We start from the raw sequence: 17,214 nt of genomic DNA, 5'->3' as shown, positions 1-17,214 counted from the left end.
TGGATTTCCTTCTGCTCTACATCCAAGCCCCTTTAACTGAAACTTATATGGAACTAGCATGAAGAACAATGCTGTCTCCCAAGATGCTGTTAACAAGGAAGCTAGGTGGTGGTTCACAGTTAACTCCCCTAGTAGCTGAAAATATATCTCAGAAAAGCTGAGATCATTGCCAATGTGCTATAAACACACTTCATTGAAATACCAAAACCCTTCCTTCAGCTGAGGCAGCTGGAAACATGTTAACCCAATACGGTTCCCAAAGACTTAGCAAATACTCCCCACAGGAACGCCAAGGGTATAAACATAGGTGGTTTTCATGAGTCACACACACCTCTCTCTGCCAATTCCCAGGCACTGGAACGCTGACATCTTAAAATTAACAACAAAGATGTACATTTAATCCTGGTCTTTAAAGCACGGTACCTAAGTAAAAGGGAGAGAAAGAAGGTGCAAAGCCCTATGACAACCTTGCTGATGGGGAGCCAAGACAATGCTTTTTCCTCAGCCACTCCCAAACAGAATACAAGGAACAGCATAAGAGGAGACAAATTGTTCAGCTGGTGCATATTCTGAGAGAAGACTAGCCATTTTGACATTTCTTGGCATGTGCACTAAGTCTTCATTTGCATTAGCTCATTGCTTGTAATAAAAACCCCCAAGGAAGACTCAAGTAAATTAGAAACAAATGGTGCCAAAAATGCCCTTTTCCCCACCTCAAGCCTTGTTTATACATGAATACTTTTAATGTGCACCCCCTCTGGTATCTGTATAGGAGAGTGGGAGGTTCATATTTCTTGACATTTTACCTATGGCTTTTAATCTCCTCCAGGAACATCACCTAATGCAGAAGGTAGACCATGGTCCACTAATGGACCACAGAGCACCTAATGGCTGCTGGAATTCTTGCAAAGAATGCTGGGACTAGGACAGCCTTAAGTCTGAGGCACTTCTGATGTTCTTTTACAAGAATGTACACTCAAGATCAGTTGAGTATCAGGTTACTTATGTCTTGGCTGTTCAGAAAATCCTGACTCTTGACCTCTGCACACTGTTGCTTTGCAAAATTTAAAATATACTGTTGACTACAGGGATTCTAGTATTTATTTATTTATTTATTTATTGCATTTATATCCTGCCTTTTTTCCTGTTGCAAGGAACCCAAGGCGGCTTACATGATCCTCCTCCTCTCCATTTTACCCTCACACAACCCTGTGAGGTAGGTTGGGCTGAGAGTCTGTGACTGGCCCAAAATCACCCAGTGGGCTTCCATGGCTGAGTGGGGACTAGAACCCAGATCGCTGGGCTCCCAGTCCAACACTCTAGCCACTACACCACACTGGCTCTTGTAAAAAGTATACCACACAGGAGTGAAGTCAGACTGCCCTTGTCCTGATGTATCAGAAGCCAACATGTTTCAGTGTTTCTTAATGGCACTTTTCTTGTTCGAAAAAATGAGTACAATAAAAGGAAGAATGTCAATCATGCAACAGGAATACTGTTCCCACCATTCTGCTGTCATGTGCCATAATGCCGTCATCAGGAGTTACAAGACCTGCATTACCACTTATTGGGAAATGCAGTATATCATCAACACTAGTAGGGAGGGGTGGAGCTCAGAGTCCCCGTGTCAGCACTCAGTCTACCAGTCCCAAGAAATACACACACACACACACACAGTTCATGCAAATGTGACTCCATGTACATTCAAGGGCTTGGCTTTATTTACAAAACCCTACACTCATGTAAATGCATTTGCCAAATCAAGGATTGAACTGTGCAATATTCCACGACAAAGGGTTTCTCCCAAGTGGACTCTAGGATGAGACAAAGTAGATAGAACCCTAGTCGGCCTCTCACATCCCAAATTGTAATGGTTAGATGAATGATACAGAAAACACAAAGCTTAGAATGCCTTTGGTTACATTAATCCCAGGCTTGCAAATATTGTGTAATGTTTATTTAGATCAGGGGTGGGGAACCTTTTTCAGGCCACGAGCTGAATTCCAATCTAGGGTCCCACATTCTATCTGTGGGTATGGTCAAAGGCAGAGCGGGTGTGGCCAAAATGTGATTACCACTGATTTTAAGCCAACTCAGAAGGAAGTAGGACAAGGCTTCTACATACCTACTCAGAAGAAAGCAGGATTCACTCCAGAATCACTCAGCAGCACCTTCAAATAGCATCCAAATACCAAGCCTTTGAATGACTAATCAGAAGAAAGCATGAGTAGCATGTCTACTCACAAGTAAGCAGGATAAGCCTCAGAAAGAAGCATAATAGAATCACTCCACAGTTTTCTCCCCAGGCCCTACCCGCTCTCTCTTGCAGGATAAAAGCTCTTATCTCCAATCAGCAGCTGGATGGAGATAAAGCGTTTTTATCTGCTAGAAGAGGGGGGGGGTAGGGAGTGGGGAAAAAGCTGGATGGGGAACCCCCGTGGGCCATATCTGGCCTGCTGGCTAGAGATTCTCCATCCCTGATTTTGAAGGATTTCTTCAGTCTGGCAATTTAGGAAACCTAAGTCAACTATCTCTCTTTATTTACCTGAGTTAAAGAAACAAAATCCAAACAAGAAGTGCCAGTTATGAGCAAGATATCCCTTGAACCCTGGCACAGGCAAACAAAAGCATGCCTTGATCAGGAGGCTACTTAGGACTGGCAACCATCCCTTATTCTACAGCATCATGGTTTCACTGATATCATAGTTATCCCCTTATTTCCACACTTTATTTCTGAATAATAGAACTGGTAACTCCTTGTAGAGCACCAGAGTGATCCTCCTTTGTTTTTAAAATGAAAAGCTATACACGTGATGCTGTTTGGGAAAGTAACAGCAATTTAATAAACAGCTTGGGCAGCCATTTTGCCATTAGTTTACAAGGTATAGGATGGTACTACTAAACAGAGGAAACCCTTCCTACAGCAGGAGAACAAAGCCATTTTAAAGAAGTGAAGCCCCAAGTCTCCCTACTCGCTCTTCCACTGGGGAACATCAAAATTTCTGTTATATTTCCAGGGATCTGACAGCTGTTAAATACTTGCAGATTGCAAAGATTAAAATACCATGTTATTAACAGGAAATATAACAGAAACACTATTCAATGTACTTCTGTTTTATGTAACCTGCAATTCTATTTCAATCTGGATCAGGAACAAAACATGTATTACATGTGCTCTCTGCCTCACTCACCCCCCCCCCCAGCTTTATAACTCACTCTCTCTTTATACATTTACAGGATGGTAGAACACAGTATCTTTTGCCTACATTTATGTACCGAAGACTCTACTTCTCCTCTTACACTGCAAGTACTACTTGCTAAAATTTGGTTCACATGATGCATATTGTACTTTTAAAAATCACAGAGATGCTAAAGCACTGTAGAACCACCCTATCTCAAAAGCACAAAGCACAACACATACTTGAACTTCATCACAAACCTTTTGCTCATAAATATCTTCAATATCCTTCCCTTACACAAAAGGTATTTTCACGCTTTATATACAAGGGCACAAAGAAACTTATTTGTAGCATGCACAAGAGTGAGGGAGAATCATGCTGCTCTCCTAATGTTTAGTCAGTTTTTAAGCACTAAGGCATATGGGCAACTTATTTTTTTTTAATCAACATATTAAAACATATACTAGATTCAAAAGGGCCTATTTTATCCAGCTGCCCAACCAACACAGTAAAGTACCAGTGATGTGGTATCTGTACTTTGCACACTCACACACATACACGCACACCTCACAGACCAAGCAGAAGTAAATAGCTTAAAGAGAAAGTGAAAATTGAGAAGTCAGTCACTAATAAGAAACACAAAGTATCTGACAAATAATGCAAGTGTAACTTATCAGTCTAGACATCCTACTTCTTGCAATCAGGGTGTATATAATTCAGGATCCTATACCTGTAAGGTCGTAGAGATTCTTAGCAGCTCTACAAGGACATTCATAATCTCTTAACACTCGTGGCAGGAAGTAGCGATTTATTCTCTTCCCTTTGGCCAATCATGTTTCCACCCTACCACTGATGTCATGCAGCAGATTGCACACCAGTTGATTGCTGCATCCCTCCACCCAGTTCAAATGGAACTGCCTGACTGTTAGTTTACAAGTGCTTTTGTGTCAGAAGGCGATCTAGGAAAAAGCACCTTTGTTTCTAACAGCAGTAGTCTCAATAAAATACTTTTAAGGTGCTCTATTGTTAGGTGGATGACCTCGGTCTCTCAGCGCAGATCTACCTGTGTTGTCTGTCTCTCCCTCTCAGGCAGGATTGCTGCCTGGTTACCAGTGAAACCTGCTGCTGTCACCCTAGGCAATAGCAGATCAGATGACTTAGCACAGTCTGTGTGACTCAATTAGAATGCCGACAGATTTTCCAACTCACCCTCCACCCCACAGTGACCCTTATGTTCCTCACAATTCTATGAAAAGAGAAAGGATACCCCAAGACAAGTTTTGTCTCTTTCTGCCAAATCTGAAGAGCTCAACACCAGTCTTCCCACCCTCAGGATGGCAGACTGAGAGGGAGAAGTTAGCTTTGAACCCCCTAACTTTCCACATGCACATGTATGTTGATTTAAAAACAACAACAACAACAACACTTTCCTTCAATCTCCTTTATGTTCACGAAGAACAATACCATACTTTGGCAAAGGGGCACTGCATGGGCACTCCAGATAAGAACCAGATGCACTGACCAGAGCTAGGCTCAACCACCCCTCACTACCTTTCATCATCCTATTATCTTGACAAACAGACTCCAGCCTCCAACTGCCCCTCCACCGTCACCACCACCATGCAGCTGCAATACATAACTAGACTCCACAGACACACTAACAAATTCACCCAAGAATATAAAAAAGGGAGACACCCAAAGTCAGTTGAAATACGACACACCCCAAAGTCCACTCACTCACCCAAGCTTGTCGAAGTAGTGTAGTCTCTCCCGCACCACCCAGAAACTAACCCTTTAACCCAAGGCAGAGATTGCCTTTAACTGCCACCTGAAAGACAGCGCTGTGGATCTTTGTCAGCCCAATCTGACAGACCAAATACAGTCCAAGCTAGAAAGCAGACCACCCTCCAATAAACGATCACTTTTGCCTTCATAAAGCACAACTCCCCAAGCTGCAAAATGAACAGGTTACGCACCCCCCACAAAACCTGACTGATCACACAGCCCAATACAATATCCCAGCCACAAAAAGGGGGTATAGATCCCCCCAAATCCCTGTTATCCCTGCCAAAGAACAGCCCAACACCAGCACTGCACACACAATTATCATTCCACCTTGACAAAGCACAAAGAGGGCTGTTCAAAAGGTGGAGAAACGGGGGCCCAGACAGACTCCGACACTTCCCCGAATCCAAGCATGTCATTATGTATACAGCAGATACAGATATATATAGACAGACGGATATCCCCCCTCTAACACCTCATCTCTAAAATTGGGTTGGGAAGGTACACCTAAGACCGCACTCTCAAATCGTGCAACCGAAATCATCACCCCCAAGAACCAAAAAATGCAAAACGATGTTGCGTTTGTGTGTCACAAATAACAAGTCCGTCGTCGTCCCCCCCCCGCATTCCCCAACACTGGTTTATGTCCCCCTCAACGCAACTCTCCCCTCCTCCAAAAACCACCCCGTCATTCTCCGCTGACAAAGCGAAGCGAAGCGAAGCACCCACCCACCCACCCACATGTAGGAAGCAAGGGGGGGGGATAGATCCCCCAACTTAAAATACAGGGCCCTCTTATACTTAAATACCCCCCTAATTTGGGGGGAGGGGAAACAGCCTGGGGTCGTTCCAAGCTGACACAAAGCAAGGCGCTCCCCCCGCACCCCAAATGTGGAAAACAAGGGTACGGGCACCCCGTATTTAAAGGGGTGACCCAAGCTTGAGCAGGCATCCAGACTCCCCCCCAGCCCCTATTTTTTTTCTTAAGCTTTACCCCCTGTCAAACAGAGACCCCTCCCCACAGTAGGCCCCCTCCCCTCCCCTCCCCTCCCCTCCCCTCCCCTCCGCCGGAGCCCAGACGTGGTCGCAGCGAGCCGGAGGAACGCCGCCGGTCTCGCCCGGGCAGGGGCGCCGCGCACAACGGCCCCTCAGGGCTGAGCGCCGCGGCCTAGTCGGGCAGCACGCGAGGGCCGGGGGCAGCCGTTCCCGCCCTTCCGCCTCACCGTCGCCGGGTCTCCTTCAGCGCCGCCGCCTTCCCCTCAGTGGCGGCGTCGCCGCGGGCAGCTCCGGCGGCGCCTCCTTTCTCGTCCCTCCCCGGCTTCGAAGGGCGGGAAGAGAAAGAAGCAGCAGCCGACCGCGGCTGAGCGGGCTCGGGGGGAGGCGGAGACTGCAGCACGCCCAGCCCCGACGCCGGCCCGGCCGCCTGGAGGAGCCGCCGCCGCTCCTCGTCCCTCTCCTGCCTTCCTTTTGTTTCCCTCTCTCCTCCTCCTCAGACGTCCCTTTCCCCCTCACGCTTTCCTCATGAAGACACGCACCGCTCACGCCACGCGCGGCCTATCGAGCCCCCTTTCGCTGCTGCTGCCCTTTTCATTTTTATTCATGCCTTTATTCACCCCTTTCCTCCTAAACGTGGCCGCTTGCTTGCTTGCTTGCTGAATTAGTTACATTTCTCATTACATTAGCCGACGCTCTCTGGGCGGTTTACAGGGCAAAGCTTTAAACTACGAAATACAGTAAACGTAGTAGCAAATCATAATATAAAACCATGGGTAAAATCCGACATAAGCCCCACTTAAGAGGAGGCGTGTTGAAATGCACGGGACTTAAGTTAGCCACGATTAACTTGAGTCAAATTCATTTCAATGGGTCGACTCCAAGTAGGGCTTACGTTGGATTTTACCCTGTGAGTTTAAAATAGAATAAAACCAAAGTAGTAACCAAGATGAAAGTTGCTTTCAGTGGAAAGTCTTTCCTCTTCTCATATTCCCCCCCCCCGTTATTTTTATTCATTCATAGAAAAATAGAATAGTAGGGTTGGAAGGGGCCTACAAGCCCATCGAGTCCAACCCCCTGCTCAATGCAGGGTCATTTGCATCCCAGCCATCTAGCTCAAAAGGGGGTCTCTCTGAGAATGCAAGCCTGTATACCTGCACACTTACCCAGAAATAAGCCCCATTGAACACAATGGAGTTTAGGTCTGAGTAGACGTGTATAGGACTGTGCTCTTGTTAGTGTAGTGTAGTTTATTCCCAAACAGTGGTGGACCTCGGTAATTTTAGACCCTGGACTTAATGGTCTTGTGTCCACCCATCCTTTTAGATGGCTATGGCTGCAATCCTATGCATGTTCAAACTGAAAAAAGTCCTACAACTGGGAGTTGAAGGACTTTTTTCTGTCTAAACATACATAGGATTGCACTTTATATGTATTACTTCATTTGTGAAGCACACAGCATTTATCTTCCCCCAATCCCCAATTCCATGCTTTACTACTGCTTCTACATTCCTGATATATTAGAATGTTTGCCAACCCAAATTTAAAAAATAAAAATACCCTGAGCATGTGCAGTTTTGCATTTTACGCTCATTTAAACCATAGCACCATCATGACTCCAAGAATAAAATGGCCCTCTGGGTGGTCAGTTGTGGGGGGGGGGGGAGAGGAGGCTGCACTTTTGCCCCAAGTTCCAGCCGTAGCCACACCATTGCTCCCAAATAATTATGCAGAAGGATTAAAGCCTTACAATGCAATTCTATACATGCCTGCTCAAATGTAAGTCCACTCCATTCAATGGGGCTTACTCTCAGGTAAGTGATTATAGGATTCATAGAATCATAGAATAGTAGGGTTGGAAGGGGCCTACAAGGCCATCGAGTCCAACCCCCTGCTCAATGCAGGAATCCAAGTCAGAGCATCCCTGACAAATGGCTGTCCAGCCTCGTCTTGAACGCCTCCAGTGTGGGAGAGCCCACCACCTCCCCAGGGAATTGGTTCCATTGTCGTATTGCTCTGACACTCAGGACGTTTTTCCTGATGTTCAGCTGGAATCTGGCTTCCTGTAACTTGAGCCCATTATTCCGTGTCCTGCACTCTGGGATGATCAAGAAGAGATCCTGGCCTTCTTCTCTGTGACAACCTTTCAAGTACTTGAAGGGTGCTATCATATCTCCCCTCAGTCTTCTCTTCTCAAGGCTAAACATGCCCCGTTCTTTCAGTCTCTCTTCATAGGGCTTTGTTTCCAGTCCCCTGATCATCTTTGTTGCCCTCCTCTGAACCCTCTCCAGTTTGTCTGCATCCTTCTTCAAGTGTGGTGCCCAGAACTGGACACAGTACTCCAGATGAGGCCTAACCAGTGCTGAGTAGAGGGGAACTAGTACTTCCCGGGATTTGGAAGCGATGCTTCTATGAATGCAGCCCAAAAGAGCATTGGCCTTTTTTGCAGCCACATCACATTGTTGGCTCATCTTCAGCTTGTGATCGACAACAATTCCAAGATCCTTCTCGCTCGTAGTGTGGTTGAGCCACTTATCCCACATCTTGTAACTGTGCATTTGGTTTCTTTTTCCTAGGTGCAGAACTTGGCATTTGTCCCTATTCAATGCCATTCTGTTGTTTTCTGCCCAGCGCTCCAGTCTATCCAGATCACTTTGAATTTTGTTTCTGTCTTCCAAAGTATTAGCTATCCCTCCCAATTTTGTGTCATCTGCAAATTTGATCAGCATTCCCTGCACCTCCTCCTCCAAGTCATTAATAAAAATGTTGAAGAGCACTGGGCCCAGGACTGAGCCCTGCAGTACCCCACTCGTTACCTCTCCCCAGTTTGAGAAGGTCCCATTCATAAGCACTCTTGGAGTCCGATTCTGTAGCCAATTGTGGATCCACCAGATCGTTGTTTCATCTAGCCCACTTTGAGCTAGTTTGCTCATCAGGATATCATGGGGCACTTTGTCGAAAGCTTTGCTGAAGTCGAGGTATATGATGTCTACAGCATTCCCACGGTCTACAAGGGAGGTGACTTGATCAAAAAATGAGATCAGATTTGTCTGGCAGGACTTGTTTTTGACAAATCCATGTTGGCTTCGAGTAATCACGGCATTGTTGTCAAGGTGCTTCCAGATGGATTGCTTTATGATCTGCTCCAGAATTTTCCCAGGGATTGATGTCAGACTGACTGGTCTGTAGTTCCCAGGTTCCTCCTTTTTACCCTTTTTGAAGATAGGGACAACGGGACAAAAATAAGGATTGCAGCCTTATTCTCATGTTCTGCCCTCTTTCTAACATGCATTACTTCTCTATCACTTTTCCTTTGTATTATTATTGGAAGCATTACTAACCTGCTCTTCAGCCGAAAACAAAACAGAAGGGTCCCAGAGAAGCCTAACAGAAATAATATGATAGCCTTATTTATTTATTTATTTATTGCATTTATACCCCGCCTTTTTTCCTCTTGCAAGGAACCCAAGGCGGCTTACATTATCCTCCTCCTCTCCATTTTATCCTCACAACAACAACCCTGTGAGGTGGGTTGGGCTGAGAGTCTGTGACTGGCCCAAAGTCACCCAGTGAGCTTCCATGGCCGAGTGGGGACTAGAACCCGGATCTCCCAGCTCTTAGCCCAACACTTTTGCCACTACACCACACTGGCTCTCATAATCTCCTTATAATCTAAAAGACAGGGCACAAAAGGAAAAAAGACTGGGAGGGAGGAGGAAAAAAGCAAATTCAATCCTATAAATATCTACTCAGAAGTAAGTCCCATTGAGTTCAATTAGTCTTACTCCCAGGTAAGTCTGTATAGGATTGCTGCCTCAGGCACTAGTTCTTAGAAAGTGCTGACAGGCAGCCTATAAACACAGAAATAATGTTATTTCTTGCAGCAAGGAGGGAAGCCAGCTCCCTGCAGCCTCTCTTCTCTGGCTGATGGATGGGACCAGGATGATCTTCCTGGGAGGCAGGGAGTGGAGCGTCCCAGTGACCCTCTTTAGTCCCCTGGCTGATGGAAGAGTGCACTGCCTTTCAGCTCTGCAATGCCAGGGCAGCAATTTGTTTCTGTTCTTTAAAGAGCCATGCTGGATTAGACTGAAGGCCTATCTAATCCAACATTTTGTTCCCATGGTGGCCAGTTGCCTACAGGAAGCCCACAAACAAGACATGAGCGGAATAGCACCCCCGTGTTCCCCAGCAACTGGTATTCTGGTTCACACTGCCTCCAATTTCCAGAGGGGTAGCCATGTTAATCTATTGCAGCAAAAGATTAAGTAATTTATTCTGGTATAAGCATCTGATGAAGTGGACTAAGGTCCACAAATGCTTATGCGAAAATAAACGTGTTCATCTTTAATATACCACAAGATTCTTTGTTGTTTTTATCCTCCAAAAGTTTGTGTAATCCTTTTAGACATCGGCTCATCAGTTCCACTGCATAACCAACCTACTGTTTCAATTGGAGCTTTTATTTATCTTTCTGCTTTGTTTCTTCTAAAAAAAACCATTATCTTCGGCTGTTTTCACAAACAACTAACTCTAAGCACATCCTACTGAATTCAACAGCACATCGCCACTACACGCAGGTTCAAAGTGCAACCCTGTGCATGTTTACTCAGAAATAGGTCCCACTGAGTTGTATGGGGTTTACTCACAAGCTAGCGTAGATAGAATTACAGCCTAAGACAAGTGATTAACTGCACATAATAGGGGACAGGGCACATTTGTTTGCAGAAAACAGTATGGTTGTATGGGTGAGGCACCAGGACACACACACACACACACACGTTTAGAGGTAGACTTAGCCAGCTGCAGAATTATACCTGGTTCTTTAGGGAGAAGTTAGCAGGAGGATCATCAGCCCAATTTCCCACATGCATGTTTCAAAAAGAAACAAGTGCTACAGAACAAGATAGATAACATCATGGGATAAAATGACAAAACTGGCTATGTCACTGGTTTACAGAGGGTGGCATAAGCTGTTATATGCCACAATGAATTATAGCATGAACAATTCAGTCGTCTGCATGAAAACCCAAGTCACATTAAGCCACAACTGGGGCGGTAAAAAAATATTAACTCCCTCCACACTCATACAGCCTTTTTCTACTACAGACTAAGATGGTTCCAGGCTGATGATGTTATTTTCTTAATGGATGCTTTAATCTTATTAAACTTTACAGTACACACGATGAGTAGACTCAAGATGCCCTTTATTTATTTTTAACAGAAGTGATGGTGAAAAGGCAGATCTGCCCTCAATGAGCAGTTTCAGAGGAAGACAATAGTTGGAAATACAGCAACAGTGGAAGAACCACGGTTACTGATAAAAGGGGAGCGGCTCTTTATCCTCCATAGCCACATGGCCGTTAAATTTCTCATCTTGCACTTTATGCAGATATACACACCAGCCAACCCCTTGTCCCCTCTTGCTGTGAAATTGACTGAGGGCAGCCTGTTAATAGTATGGGGTCCCCACCACCACAAGCCCCACAGCAACGGCAGCAACATGACTGCTCTTATGCCACAATAAATCTTAAAGGTGCCACTTTGTTGTTTTGCTCTCCATTTTGCTAGCTGTTTCAAACAGAAGAGGCAAGAGTTTAGAGAGCTGGAATTCCTAGTTTAGGGAGCTCCCACTTTCAAAAGCGCCTCCTCCTCTGCTCCCTAATAAAACAGTCATGAGATTTTTTCTGCCAACTCCTTTGACGATGTGCTTTTTAGACAAAGTACTTAAAAAGAAAAGGGGGAAAAGGGAGACTAATATAAATCAGGCAAGTAGATGGATGAATGTAGACACTGTTGCTATAATCTTAACTTTTTCTCCTAACACTCAAGGTAGCTTTAACTCCCCACTATAGAATAATAATTTCTTGCCAATGTAAAACATTATTTTTGATGCACAATATAGTGCGTGTATCAGTTTATCAGCAAGAATTCTAGGGAAACTTCACTTGAGATAGAGATTTGCTTTGTCTTTCCAGATGGTCACCATCTCATGAATAAGTAGTGAATAGTCTCCAACAAGCCTTTTCTCATTCATATGCACCAAGCATTATTATTAAACTTAATATCCACTTGAACATAATAGCCACTTGTCTATAGAAAGGTGTACTCCTAAATTATTTTCTAAAATTAATTCATGTACTGTATATAGAAGCCAAGAGAAAATACAGTACATTTAATTGTCCGAGATTATTAAATATAGAAGGACATTAGCATAAAGTCAGGGAAATGACATAGTCCAGGGCAACCTTGCAAACAAAAGTTACTGGCCCAGGAACATTTTTAGTAGCTGACACATATCTTTTGTTAAGTAATTTGTGTGTGTGGGGGGGGGGAGAACCAGCTTGACTCTATTAGGGTTACCGTCTTTCCAACCTATAGCTACCACCACCCAGTTTGGCTTCTACTGACTTGTTTTTAAAACCTAATCCATTTAAGTCCACTCTGTTTCAGGTCTCTGACCATTCTGATTTCATGGCTTCGACATGAAGTCAACCTCTTTTTTTCTCCTCTTCCTCCCACTCCCCACACTCCACTTTTTGTAACCTCTTGCCTGATTATGCGATCTGGAGGTCTTGAAAGCTTGCCCATAATTTCATGCATATTTCACAGTTCCTAATAAAGGTATTCTGTGCCCATAGATTTTGGAAATGTTAATATGAACCAACATGACTGACTTTGTTTTATGTGTAACTTCTGCTCAGTTTTTCTGCCTAATTGCCTGGAGGCAATTCTTACTTACACAATAATGTTTGGTAGTAAGTCTTTGTGAAAATGTTAAGGGGGAAAAGCGGTATAAAAATGTAATAGTTTGTCAAGCGTGAAGAAAACACTGTCAACAGGAAGTGGCCTTTTTTTCTTTCTTGCCTTCTGCATGCAGTGCCATAGTTAATGCAGCAAGTGAAAAGGCATCTTGTGAAATACAAGGTCTTAATTATAAGTACATAAGAAGGGCCATGCTGGATCAGATGGGTCCATCTTGTCCAGCATTCTGTTCACACAGTGGCCAGCCAGCTGCTTGTGGGAAACCCACAAGTAGGGCATGAATGCAGTAGCTCCCTCCCGTTCATGTTCTCCACAGAATAAGAATCTCTAGCAGACAATACAGAGGACTCAAGTGTGACAACCCAGTCAATCATTTATATTATACAGATCCAAGATCTAGTATTTTCTGGAAGAAGCTGGTCATGCACATTATTGATGGTACAACTAACTCTGTGTGCCAATTTCACAGTGGAATCATAGTGCTTTGATTTAGCCAAAGGAGGTAGCGAATGAGTGTGCAGCTCTCTTTGAAGGCATGTTCCAGAGACCTATTCAAGGCACTTGTCGTCAACAACTGGTGAATTCTTATAAACAATTTTTCTACCATCTTATGGCACAGTCTTCAAAAAATACAGGACTTGGGCTTGCCCATGTTCTGCTTATGCAGGATGTTTTGCAAGATGATAATTAAGTAAATTAATGTACTAATGTACCGCCTAGCTATTATTTAAATGAGGAAATCAACCAGAATGCCTCAGCCTTAATGGCAACATTGCCACTAACCTCTGAGTTGATCTAAGTGACAATGACAAGACAACATTTTCTGGGATTCTGCCTTCTCCTTTAAAGGGTTTCAAAAGGCAGTATTCACTCATTCAACGTCTTTTAAGATGTGAGCTGGATCACCTCTTTGCAGCTGTAAGCCCTGCTTTACTATGTTTTATCAGCTCAGTGGTCCATACTTGGCTTGTTACTCAATATGCCATCATGGAAGGATTCTACCTTAATGTAGCCATTTAGTGCAACCAGATGCACAGGTATCCTATAAAGGAGGAGTGGGGAACCTCAGGCACAGGGGAGGAGGGCAAATCCAGCCCACCCGGGTTCCTCAGAATGCTCCGCCTCCTTTCCCTGGCTGCACCCCTCTCTCCAACCACCAATCATTTGGTTGTTTCCAAGTTTAGTTGCTCACAGTAAGAGCTTTAAGCTACGATATGCTGGCATTCTTTATATTTTTGGCCCCAAACCCTTTGGCGTTGGCCCTGGTCACCACTGGAATGTGGCCTGAGAGATCTTCTCCAAAAATAAATTTGGCTCTCCAGCTGGAAGAGGTTCCCTGCCCCTGCTAGAAGGGAAGCTTTCCTTAGCCCTATATGAAAACCTGTACCCACCAAGATTCCCTCTTCCACCATTAAAAGGTACATAAGCAGCTCCAGCCTTCTTTGTTTCAGATAATCCTTACATGCTGTCTTAAGTGTCCTAATTAAGTAATAAAAGCAAGGTATAAATTTGAAAGAGAAATGATGCACAGCCCACTGCAAAGTTCATCCCCCTGCATGCTGTCTTAGGTAGGTTCCACATTTAGTGCTGCTGAAGCATTGCTTTCCCACAATTAGCTGGAAGAAAAATTAAAGACAGTAAGTTCTGTGACTATATTCCTCATACAAATACAGCAATGCCTGACCCAATAGGCAAGATCCCACTATATGTTTACAAAGAAGTAGGTTCTGTTCAGCAAAAATCTCACTTCTTTCACCTGTCCCTTAATCAAAAGCTTTTGCTTACTCTCACCTTACCTCCCCTGACTCACACATCAATCTGCCCTGCAGAATTGATGTGCAGTGCTTTTTTCCCAAGCATCTGTGGGAAATTACTTCTTGGGTCTCCTAAGCAAGGTTGCTCTTAAAGAGTTCCAGCCACACAATGCAAGTTGAGAAAAATATTTTTTTCCCCACACACCAAGGAGCCATCTTGACTATCCTTGGCCAGACTGCAACGATTTATTCGACAACTCCCGATGCAAAATTAATGATTACTTAATGGATATACTTCTGGTTCCTTACTGTGATATAATCACAGTGTCAGACCAAGTAGTTTATCCCATTCTTGGCAACCTCCCCATGTCCTCTCAGGTTGCAGCAAAGATCAACCTGCTTAAATTGCCCCCTTAGACCTCGTCCCAGGCCAAATCACGCATTAATTTGCTTGGAGAAGTCTTATGCTCCACTGACTTGCATGCAGACTAGCTGCACTTCTAAGTGTACAATCCCATGCATGTTTACACAGAAAGAAGGCCTACAACTCCTGGCATGCCCCAGCTAGCACAGCTTTTTTCTGTCTAAACATGCATAGGATTGCTCATTAAATGTTCAAAAATGAACTAACTAAATACTACACTTGATCTTAGGCAAAAGGCCAAGTAGCAATAAATAAATTTTCCACATAAAGACAGATCCAGGAAAGCAATCTATGTAGAATTTCCAGGGGGCTGGAGGAGCAGCCGTGGGAAGGAGGGGGCAGGGAAGTCCGCTTACGTCAGTGTGGTTGATCTGGAGCAAATTGGTATCCAACCCTATTTCCTGAAATCCAAATCTGTTTATTGCAGTCCATGACCAGATTGAAAAAGAAAGGTAAACAAGATGTATATACAAAAAGTGTACCATCCATGCTGAGCAAATAACAAATTAACTCTTAACTGCAACAGAAAAAACTTAGCAACTTTTCCAGTAACTACAGCAATGGTGTCAGCTAAACAGTAAGATACTTAAAACAGAATGTCTTTGCCAAGAAACTTAGATAAAAAGGAACAATCCTTTCTCCCCTAATATCCCAATAGAAATTGCAATATAATAAAACCTGTATTACAGTCTCTAAATCCCTTGAACCACAGAGACAACAAGGTTGCAATGAAGAATCCTTATGGGATCTCCTCTCTAGCATGGCAGGTGGTAGAGCATTCATACCGGCCAGCGTAAATGCAACCTGTGGCTTATAAACATTAGCAGTTGTTAGTTAGCTCCTTTGCTCCCAAATCTAGCCCCATTTGTGTCTGCGTGTGGAATAAAAAACAGGAGGCAATGGAATGGAGTGGCTGGAATCTTGAACTGTTGGAGAAGAGCCGTAGCTCAGTGGTAGAGCAGTTGCTTTGAATAAAGAAGGTCCCAGGTTTGATCGCTGGGATCTAGGGTAGGGCAAGGAAGGAATCCTGCCTGAAATGCCAGAGAGCTGCTGCCAGTCATTGTCAACAGTACTGGGCTAGATGGGCCAAGGGTCTGACTTGGCAGACAGCTTCTTATGTGAAATTGAATGGAGAATCCTGGGAGAGGGCAGGGTTCTAGCTATGAACAAGAGTACTACTCCATGCTGCAACACTCTGTTGTTGGACCCACTTCTTACCTCTGTTTCCAATGTTCAGGCTATGGGTGGTGTTCCTTATGTAGCCAAAATAGCACCACCCACACACAAGGAGATGGTGCTGATACAACTTCCTTGTGTGTGGGTGGTACCATTTTGGCTACATAAGCAATAGAAATACCGTTTTTAATTGCAAAAATATCAAAACACCTTTAGAAACAAAACCCAAAGGGGGAGAGGGAACCCCCAAAACTGAATTTACCAGTGGAGGCTGGTGGCTCCGATGTCAGTGGGGGGTGGTGAATCTGCTCCAGGTTTCAGTCAGAAATGAAACCTGGAGCGGATTCACTGCCCCTCACTGACATCGGAGCCACCAGCCTCCACTGGGATTTGCATGCTCAATGGCTCTGTAATGCTGACTGACTGTTTGGCAGGAGGGGGAACCGAAAACTGCACAGCAGAGGGGAGATAGAATGGAGTGGCTAGAATCCTAAACAGACAGTCCTCCACACTGAAACATTTTGTTGCAGTTCCCACCTTTCAATTAAACAACAGTTAAGTAGGCCAGTTCAATCGTGAGAGGGTTTTTTGATGCTTCCAAATGCTTAAAAGTAACTCAGTTCCATTGTTCTTTCTGCCATATTTTTAACATATCGTTATGGGCCATGGTGTTCTGTAATTCACTCTCTCTTTTTGGCTTGGCCACCAACACTTAATGTCAATTAAGGGGCAATCAAAGCCAACTAGAAATGACGGTTACACCCTCCAGCCAGGATAGCGACTGAGAACAGTGTCCTACCTAAGAGGGTGTGCTAGAAGAGGCAATGTTTAAATCTGAGTGGAAAAATAAAAAGTTTGTGGGGTTTTCCTGTACTAGAGACAATAATAATACATTGGTTTTAATGTCAAATTGGAACAGTCATTATATCTATATCTATCTGTCTATCTACCTATTTACACACACATACCATTAATCAGTTTGTTTGGACCCTAACAGCAAAGCAATTAGGGGATTTTTGCAAGCATAGGTGGGTTAAATACTTTATTCCTTGAAGAGAAAGATGGAGAAAGCCAACAGCCAGATGGGTTTTACCAAAGCTGTGTTATAACCAGTTGATCGTAGAAAGAACTGCAGGAAAAG

At 44.2% G+C, this 17,214-nt stretch overlaps 1 protein-coding gene across 8 annotated transcripts in view; it reads right to left on the bottom strand.

Moving 5' to 3' along the window:
- The window catches only part of CLIP1 (CAP-Gly domain containing linker protein 1), a 141,349-nt gene that overhangs the window by 116,192 nt on the left and 7,943 nt on the right, over positions 1–17,214 (bottom strand). For 2 of the 8 annotated variants that reach the window (XM_084819233.1, XM_084819240.1), the window contains exon 1: positions 6,188–6,776. The exons of 3 other annotated variants lie outside the window; for them this stretch is intronic. The gene's annotated coding sequence lies outside the window, so the exon portion shown is untranslated. Of the gene's footprint in view, positions 1–3,909; positions 4,893–4,920; positions 5,577–6,187; positions 6,793–17,214 lie in introns of those variants that run through there. 3 more of the 8 variants (XM_084819241.1, XM_084819239.1, XM_084819238.1) reach the window with 3 other exon arrangements.

The sequence above is a fragment of the Heloderma suspectum genome, chromosome 13, assembly GCF_057233095.1.
Source record: "Heloderma suspectum isolate Gila_16-S chromosome 13, 16-S_ref, whole genome shotgun sequence".
Taxonomy (NCBI): domain Eukaryota; kingdom Metazoa; phylum Chordata; class Lepidosauria; order Squamata; family Helodermatidae; genus Heloderma; species Heloderma suspectum.
This window is presented reverse-complemented; position numbering and strand designations above follow the sequence as displayed.